The sequence below is a fragment of the Calonectris borealis genome, chromosome 23, assembly GCF_964195595.1.
Source record: "Calonectris borealis chromosome 23, bCalBor7.hap1.2, whole genome shotgun sequence".
Lineage (NCBI taxonomy): Eukaryota > Metazoa > Chordata > Aves > Procellariiformes > Procellariidae > Calonectris > Calonectris borealis.
This window is the reverse complement of record NC_134334.1, coordinates 3518304-3528290: the sequence shown is the minus strand read 5'-3', so window position 1 is coordinate 3528290 and position 9987 is coordinate 3518304.

The window sequence follows — 9987 nt, the reverse complement described above, 5'->3', positions numbered from 1 at the left end:
TTTGTGAAAGGGAATTCATGCAGTTTGATTATCCAAGATTTAATTAAAAAACAAACATAAGGAAGAGGTTGGCTCCTGATTTATACATCTGTGTTTAGCGCTCTAGGTGTAGAGCATAGCTGCTGTATTGTATTCATTAACTATTAGCGTATGTACTGGTTTAAGGAAAAGTGTACCTCTGTCGCTGGGCTAATAATCTGCCTTTATTGCCTAAGGTGAAACGAAAAGGCAGGAAAGAAAAGGATTGAGTTGCCCAAAGAGTTTGCAACAGACTCGTAGACGGGACTGCATGACTGCAATAAAGGCCAGAATTTTTCTTACTGTTCCAAAAGACGCAGGATCTTCCATGTGAATAGTTCCTGCAATTACCAGGATTCTCCTCTGCGCTTGAGCACCCCTGCCCCGGTACCCAATAGAGGGCAGTGGTAGCCCACATACTTTTTAAGCTCTTAGTTCTGTCGTCTTGCCAGAGCAGCATAGGCTGTCGTCCAGGCTTGCACTCCGGGTCATGGGTTTGTGGAGGTTAATCAACGGCAAGAAGGGGAAAAAAAAACGGCCGTGATGTCCGTACCTATGGGCGAAAACCAAACTTGGAACCACCTGTACGTTTTAAATTTCACTTTGTTTCTACAAACTGGGGATTGCAAAATATTGTGTCCTCATAGAATATCTCACTCAAGCATGTCATTTTTAGTGGGGGTAGGTAGTTTTCACTTACGTCCTAAGCACTGAGGCAGGGTTGTGGATGCAACCTGTTGTATTAGAACCCAGAGAGCGCTACAACCAGAACCAAAGTGTTCACATGTCCCACCTGTGGCCACATCAAAATTTTTTGAGTTAGTGAAGTTTATCAAACTGTATCCTTTTCTTTGAACTGTTTTGGTTTTGGTGCCATTAAATGCTTCCAGGAAAAATGGTTTGCTTCAAAAAGAAGTAATAGTCGATCAGTTGTTTAATCTCTTACACTCGCTCATCCTTGTATCTAATTTGAGCTCACAGTTTACAAATGCTTGAAGGTTTTGCAGAACAGAAGGAACTCTTTATAATAAATTATTATTACACTTCAAGATGAAAAGCACTATATAAACACAAGGTATTATTAGAATGCTGTATTAGCCCACATGTATTTCACCTAATAAATTCCCCGTGGCAACTCATGCAGTGTAATACATACCTAGTTTTATACCCTTTGACCTGAGGACAATTACCTTTTTTCCCCCTCTGCCACACCATTTTGCCTTTTTTTGTGTTTACACTGGAATTCCTACTAAGTCATCTAAGTCTAGAAATGTGAGAAACCTGTGAACCTGGAGACTGTAATATAGGCCCCAGAATGCTGAAGGGATTCCAGAGCTCGTATTTACACCTCTGTCATTCTCTCTAATGTTCCCCAACCCCAAAGTATTTCATGCATAAGTGTGTTGTCATTAACATTCCATTCATCTCTCTGGTATGTTATTCTCAACACTAATGATAGCGTAGAACGAGACTTCTCTCTCAGAGTAGTTTCTTTCTTCCCAGTTGTTTTCCAACATGCAAATGAATCACACTATAGAATTTCCTCTCTCTGTAAAGTATCTTTGGTGTACTGCTATCATGTCTTGAAGGCATATTTTAAACCTGGGCTTGGGAAGTCACTAGAAGTTCCAAATTTATGTTCTTAAATCATTAAGTATACCAAGTAAATAAGTACATACTGCTAAATTAACTTGGGAAGTGATTAATTCCAGGAGAGAGACAAATGAGACAGTTCACTATCTCATAGTGAGTTATTGTTGGAGTTGTTTTTTAATTTGATATGGGCCGCTCAGCAGGATCATGTGGGTGGTCACAGGACATGAAAACATCTTTATCTGCTTGAGAACACAGACCTTTTGTATTATTCTTTTAAAATACATCACACTGTGACTTTCACACTGCAGAAAATTTTCCTTTAATTGTAACCTTAAGAAAAGCATTGCAAATTTTCAGATACAGATAACAGGAATCAGAATTTGTTCTATTTGTGGGTGCCTTTGGGCAAGTCCTTTGCTTCAGTTTCTCCATCGAATGAAAGTAGTACTTTATGCACTACTCCATGCATGCAATACTCAAATGAGTATTTTGAGGCTGACCTTGGTGGATGAAGAAATAATTTGAGAAAGAAAACGTACCCCGAGGAAGGTAGTGAGGATTAATTAGTGTTCACATGTACTCAAATGTAATCTTGCCCAGTAAATGTGGCAGTGCTGTGGCTGCTGAGCATCTCTGTTTAGATTGTCCAGAAAAACAGAGAACGCTTGGAAGAACAGCCATGCCTCAAGGCTGCTCAGAACTGAGAATGCTGATGAAACAGAAAGTTCTGGGATCCAAGACAGACATTTGATATATCCTTGGGGAAGCAATTTCCCCAAGTCCTGCTACCAAAAGCCATGTTACAGTGGGATCAGGAGAGGGCCTAAGTGCATAACTCGTATGTACTCAATGGGCAGGTTTTTTTCTTTAGTTACCTCATGGGTTGACCATTGAACCCATTGCTGCTTCAGATAACCAAGATAGGTCTCTCAGCTTAAGTAGTGAAAAAACCAGGAATCTTTACTTCTGCCCTGAATACAGAGAACTACCCCCTAGGCCCTTTACTAGTTTTTCAGTCTCGATAGCCTGTGGAATTGGAAGATCAGTCAGTTATAATGCGCTCTCTTACTTTACACGTCCGTATAATGTGTTCCCTGACTTGTATCATAGCGAGACTACTGATCTATTCATTTTGTTTGCTGTGTAAAGCCACTGCTAACTGGCACCGTGTAAATAATTTGGATGTACAAAGGCATAATTTGCTAATTGGGAAGAGCTTACTGCCTGCAAGCACAAGATGCATTAAAGAAATCATTGCCCAGTGAATAAATGCAAGACACTCATGTGGCCTCTCATGCCTAACTACCTCCTAGAACAGGGGGCCTCAGGGAACTGAAGGTGCCGGGCAAATCCTGCCTGGCAGCTTCTTCCATTACCAAAGATAAAACCAAGATTCAGAGCAAGCAAAAGCCACAGGGATCAGTAAAGGAGGAGGCTTGGTAGCGTTACACCCAAGTAGGAGAGATGTGGTGGAGATTACCAAACACAGTAAAGGTGAGGGTGGAGTGGACAGAGGGGTAAGGAGCTTGGATGGAACGCAGAAAGAGAGAACAAATGGGGAAAAAATACTCGGGGGCCTCAGAACAAAGGGGACTGTGACAACCTTGATCTGAATGGGCTGGAAGAAGTAAGTCAGGCATGGGGCTGAACCTTTGCAAAGCCATGGGGAAGGAAAGAATGAATCTTTAGGATGTTGTTAAGGAAGAAGTAGAAGCTGAACAATCACCTTGAAGAATTCATTCCATGAGTAACAGGTGATTTAGCTCATGAAACCACAGAGACATCTTCTCTTATTGAGCAAGGGAGCACCATTTATTAGCATGGCTATTGTCAGTGTTTGCCAAAGACGAGGCACAGTTGCAGGGAGCTCAGTGATGCTGGTGAAGCCATTTTTCATTTATGCTAGGTAAAATACGTGTTCCAGACACTGTTATCTGAAAGGCCTTAGTTAGGATTTTGGGTTTGTACTGTGTTTAAGCATTAATAAATATCACTGAACTGTATTTACTCTAAAGTGTATTTCTTCATTTTGGGGGAATGCAAAACTTTTATGAGGTTTGGGGTTTTTTTCTTTTTTTGCGAGGGGCTTTTAACAAAAGAAATTTGCAGTTCTGAACCTTATTAAAGGCAGAAGGATATCTGCTGTTCAATCTATAGTGAATCTCCATCACTGATATCTGAATGTGCTGCAATTGTAGCTACCTGTGTGCAGATGAGAACGGTGACACTGAAAAAGTAAATCGCTGTCCCAGAGTCATATTTGTAACAAAGCACTAACTGATCACACGTTTTCCGCTGTCTGAGCTTGCATTCAAACCAAGAGATATCCTTGACCAATAATCCTTCAGAGATCTCTTTATAAGAATACAGGATATTAATGCTAAAGTCTTGGCCAGTTTTAGTTCAAGTAATTATATCCTGCCTTCCTGAATTCCCTTCCAATTTCAAGTGCATGTGAGATGCATCACTTCCAGGTCTAAACTCTGAGCAATGTCATTTGCATTAAAACATCTTGCTGCTTTCCCATCTAAAAGTAGTTCCATTTCATTGATGGGTGAAACAATGTAGGGGTTTTTGTTTTGGTTTTCTCATAAAGTGCTGCCAAGCTGGTGCTTTCTTAATCTTTGGCCAAAAGGCAATTTAGAGATATTGTGTGTTTATTTGTTTTTCTTATTTTTGGTTCTTGTCCTTCTGAGGGGTTTTATTGCTTTAACTACCATACTGGCTTTGAGTAACTTGCCTTCAGTGAATGTTTTGTCACTATAGCGCATGTTTGTTTCATAGTATTACAGAAGTATAGTACATTATTATCTAGCAGAACTATATTATTTTGTAGAATCCCCCAAACCCTTGGATTCCCTAGGAAACTGATCCTCATCTTTTTTTTTTTAATGGAAACTGATAATTTGTTCATAAATAGCTTCAACATGGGTGATTATCTGGAGTTTTAGAGAAGGGCTATAATGATTCCCGAGTCTCACTGATTCATTGTTGATCATGAGGAAATCATTCAATTGTTTGAAGCTCCATTTTTCTTCTTGTATAAAGAAAGGATAATACTATTTATCTAGCTTTACTGGAAGCTTGCACACTTAATCATTTGGTGAATGTCACCTATTTTGAGCTCTCTGGACTAAATGTTCCACATCAGCAAGTGCCAAACATGAATCATAATCTTTGTTTTCCATAATCACTGCTGTTATGATAATGATCAATGTTGTTCATTTGTAGGCTAGATTAATATTTCCAGGCATCATGCTTTTTGTGATTTACTTCATTTTCTACTCTCTGAATTGGAGAGGCAGCAGGCAATCAGACAGCCTTAGATGACCCAAATAAAATGACAGGCAATTTAACTTAAGCACTGATAAATCCCTGATAAACTTGCTGAAACCAGAGGGTTTTTTCCCTTTGATTTCCTCTCCTGCCTGGCTAAGGTTGGGCGTGACCTCCTTTATGATGATTGACAAGGAGATAGTATTACTGAGAAAATAATTCTGGCGTGTTTCTGAGTCAGAAAGAGGAAAGGTCAGTCCTCTTCCTTATTTATTCCACGGGTACCAGGTAAGGAGCTCCATCACCAGGATCCACTTCCCATTTACCTCTCCATCCTGTGTTTCCCAAACAATAATTGCTACACAACCATCAGTGGCCATAAGTGGCCTTCTGATGACATCACCTTAAGATGCAAAGACAAATAGTATGACATACCAGTTTCTCCTTACTGTTCTTCACTTTCACTCAGAGCGTTTCACTGCTTCCGCATGCTCTTCTTTAGTATTTAACATTTGTATGATTACATTGCTCTTTATATCCGAAGTACGGCATGCCTAGCATTAGAACGTTATTAAGCTATTACCTTGCAAGATGGATGTATGCCTTCAAAAGCCATTATAATGGCTGTGGTTTTGTTACTGCTGCACTTCCTTTAAAGCCAGGTAATCTCTACACAGATCTCTACAGATAATCATTCTTCACAGAGATCATTTGCAATTTCATAGCAAGTTCTTATGACAAATATTTTTTCTTACTTGCTTAAAATATTAATTTAGTACTACAGGAAGGTCCTGGCTGAGCTGATCAGTGGTTTGTTTTCCTCTGGTTAGACACAAAATGAGCCTCAGCACAAATGGGCTGCTTTGCTAAATTTCTTTGACAAATATGCCTCTGTCTTGACCTAGAGGAATTGTCTCCAGTACTGCCAGGAGGAATTGAGCCTTTCAGTGATAAAATGTTTCCTTTATAGAGCTTACTAAGCAACACAGAGTACCTGCTAAATTTAGCCTGAGCTGTAAATCCTTGCTCTCCCACTCCACCTTCTGATCTGTATTTTTCCTTTACGTCCATGAAGAGAAATGGGCATGCACTGAATGCCACCAGAATTTGTGTCTGCCAGCATAGTCTCTGGGCAACTTAATGATAAATATATGCCAGACAGATTATCAGAAATAAGAGCAAGGCAGCATAATTTCCTGTGGCACCCAGACTAAAAGAATGATGTTGCATCTCACAATTTACACTGAATATTCATGACAATGTGTCCTAGAGAGTCTTCTCCTGAGGGGTGCTCAGGGCATATTCTGAAGTCTATGACAGATAAAAGGTAATCTGCTTTTGCTCATCCCAACAGCAAAAAAACCCAATCTTACCCTCTTTGTAGCTCCACCATTGTGTTTAATCTTTAGTACACAGATATGTGTAGTATACAGTATTCTTTGACAAAGAACTAACCTAGCTGCAGTGGCAAAGCAGGGCACAGGGAAGCAGGGAATGTCTTGAACAGAGTTTCACAGGTAATTGCTGCTGATCTATCAAGTCAAAGTCAATGTTCAGGTTTTTAATGGAATAAAATATGAAGTTGATGTTTGCTGCCAAAACCTGCTGGAAGACTCCAGTCAAAAATGCCAGGGATAATGAGGAAAACACGGATATTTTATGTTAAAACACTTTTCAAAATTAAGTAATACAAAATACATTACTTGCATTGTAGGCCTAACTGTCAGTCCTTGTGTGACGAGTGAATGCATTCTCTCAAAGAGGAGAGAATTTCAGAAAAAATATCAGGTAAAGGATATAAGCCCTCATGATCTACATTCACTTCTGGAGGCATATTAAATGGCTTGCGTGCAAATGAAAATTACAAGTGTTCTTGATCTATAGACCTCTTTATGACAAATAGGTCTAGAAGTGAAAATAATCTCAAGATCTTATCCTCTCATGCTGATGAAGTGAGAAGAAAGTCTATTATGTTAAGCAATGGGCACTGCAAGGAGCTCATTTGATGAGGCTGAAAGCTAAAGGCTGAAATATATGGGATCTGATGTAGGCAGCGCCCCTCGCACGTTGTTGGAAAGTACCTGCAGGGTTGTTAAACGCACAAAGAATTCTGTCACCTGTTTGCCTAATACAGGAGTAAGTACGGATCATCTTAAAATATCAGATGAGATCTAGGAATATCTGTTAAAAACATACTTTTAAATGCTGTAGCATGACTACAACCCATCCTGTTGCAATTAACAAGCAGTATCAAAGCAATAGTCATCATCGTGCTTACATGGCAGCTTACATCACCAAAGCTTTATACAAACACCAATTAACCCTCTCAACAATGCTGCAGAGTGTCATTATGTCTGTTTCAGAGATGAAGCAACACAGAGAGAGAGAGAGGCAGAAAGATTTGCCCGAGATTGTACAGGAAGAGAAGAAAAAACTTCAAGAGTTGAAGGCTTTCAAGTTGGTATTTCTTTGTCCATGTTGTGGCAGACTCTACCCTTGTCTGCGGGTGGAGTTTCGTATTTATTGCCATTGCTTTTGCAGTTCTGGTGGATAGGGAAAATTGAATATCTTCTTGTTGCATTTCGTTTTGCTTGAGTTTTTTGTTTGTTTGTTTGTTTTAAATGTGCTAGAGACTGGACAAAATCTCCTTGGCAAGCAGGGACCCACCAGCGACCAGGACGTAGATTTTGAACAAACAGTTGTGAAGAGTTTGTAGACTTCTGCCTTTATTTAGGTTTACATGGTGCTGATGGAGTAAATTCAGTGAGAAAATAGTGACAAAACAGGCCAGTTTAGCTCCTTTGGGTTACAGCCATTCCTGATCTACTTTTGGGGGTTGCTTGGGGACTTCTGTGGAGGGTTTCTGTTAGTGCTGAACAGACAGGTCAGACCAGGAATATTTGTGCTGTTCAGGTGGACTATTGACTCCACATTACTCATGGTGAGGTGCGGGTCGTAGAAGTCACGTGGCAGCGTTTCTACTCTTTGATTGGCTAGTAAAGCTTTCCCAGGCATGAAAAAAATGAAAAACAAGTGATTAATAACAAATCTTAGGGCTTACCGGCTAAGTACGGTGCTTTCCATGTGAAGAAGCACACCCCAAACATCAGAGCAAACAGACCCAGAGCACAGGGACATTCATGGGTCTCCCAGATAATCTTCTGCAAGTTTGAATGAATCAAAAATAAGTCATCTATGCAATCCTTACATTGGCCTAGCATTTTGGATCGCCTTTGGCATCATTTAAAGGTTACAAAATTATCTGTTTTTTAAAGCCAGGTCTTCTCTTCAGCCACAATGCCTCCCTGAGGGTTTACCTGCATTCAGAGGATTATTACTATGCTTTTTAAAGTTTTCAGCACTAGTAGCCTGTATAGAGCTGTTTGCATGCATGGGCATCGGGGCTATGACTTTGCAATTACTGACTCAGGCATGGATAGAGCTCTTCTATGAGAAAGTGAAGGAATCCTTCAGAGGTTGCTGATGGAAAATATAGTATTGCACCTGAATTTAACCCAAAAAGCATCCATCTAAAGAGGTATGACAGCTGACACAGCCACTTATGTAATAGCTAGTTTCAGTTACTGATTTGCTAATGACTGTTTTGCCCTTGCGCAGTTTGTTCCCGGTTTCTTCATTCCCCTCCTTCCTAGTTGCCATACTGTAGTACCTCTTCCTCTTGTTGACATCTGTTCTAGTTCCCAATAGGAAAGCCTGAAGTTACTGGATTGATTAACCCCAGTGAATTGCTACCAAGCATTGCACTGCAACCTCTCTCCTTGGTACCAAGAGGAGTAGGGATCACCAGGGGAGATCTGCTTGCCGATTGCCAGAAGACAGCAGCCAGAAGTACTACCTACCACTTTCTCCAGGAGCTTGGACAACTGCCTGGGGAGATTTGGGCTTCATTTATGATGGACTTATGGTATCTGTGATTCCAGGATGGTTGCATCTTGCATGTCCACAGAACAAGAAGCTTTTACTGATGTTCTCCAACCTCTGCCTGTCCTAATTGCGTCAGCATTCCTACAGATACTGCGTCTGAGCTGGAGTAGGATAAAAAAAAAATTCCACTAGCAAGCAGGATTTCACCAGCCTGTGAATCTTTGAAATTGGCTGAGGGGTTGACAGGTCTGAACAGGTAGAACAGCATCTATGAAGGCCTGTGACTAAAGAAACAAGAACAGAGAACAGGAAGATAAACAAAGAAGCAGGTGTTATCCCAGAGGGATGACAGGAGCAGCTACAGACATCTTACTCAGAAAGGTGAGTGAGTGGAAATGAATGCTTGGTCATACTGGAAGCGAGCAGGATTTTGCTACTGAGGCTGCGTTTTTAACCCTCTGCGCCTCTGGTGGAGGCTTAATGAAAAGCAGGGGTTATGTGGGGCCTCTTCATAACAAAGGGTGTAATTAAGGAATATTTAAATGGCTGGTGACTAGCAGAATATGCATGTGCTCATTGCTGCGATTTCTGGGTTTTGTAAGGATGTGCCAGCTAGCTTTAGCCTTGCTAACTCAGGCACTGCTGGTGACAAAACCAGAGCAGTAGGGAGCTCAGCACAAGTTACGGAGTGTTTACCTACTTCCTTGAGCAGGTTTGGCAGCCTCAGCAGCATTTGAAGCTGCTTTGGCTAGATGCAAACCAGTGCAAAAGGGATGCCGAGGTACACCAATGCTATCCTATTTCTGCAGGCATAGCTCACTGTGGTTTCAAGATATAGATCCCCTCAGCCATGGCTCAAAGCATCGCGCAAGCAAAGCAATGAATGTTGGGATTCCCAGAAGAAATTTTGGTGAACAGGGCTTCAACACAGAGATTCCAGGAGATGAGGAAAACACCTGAAAATGAGAGTCAGTTCAGGAACATTTGGGACAGGATCAAAAGGAGACATTAAGCAATGTTTGAAAGCTCTCCAGGGCAGGGACTGCCTTTGTTCTGCCTCTTGCATAGGACTGAACAAGCTGTCAGCACTTCCATAATACCTCTGAGTACTGCTCCTTTCTCCAGTAGGACAGCAGAGAAACAATTTTGTGTTCTGCTTTGAAAAGATGACAAAGTGATTCTGGCTAGTAAGAACTGGGAAAAAATACAGGA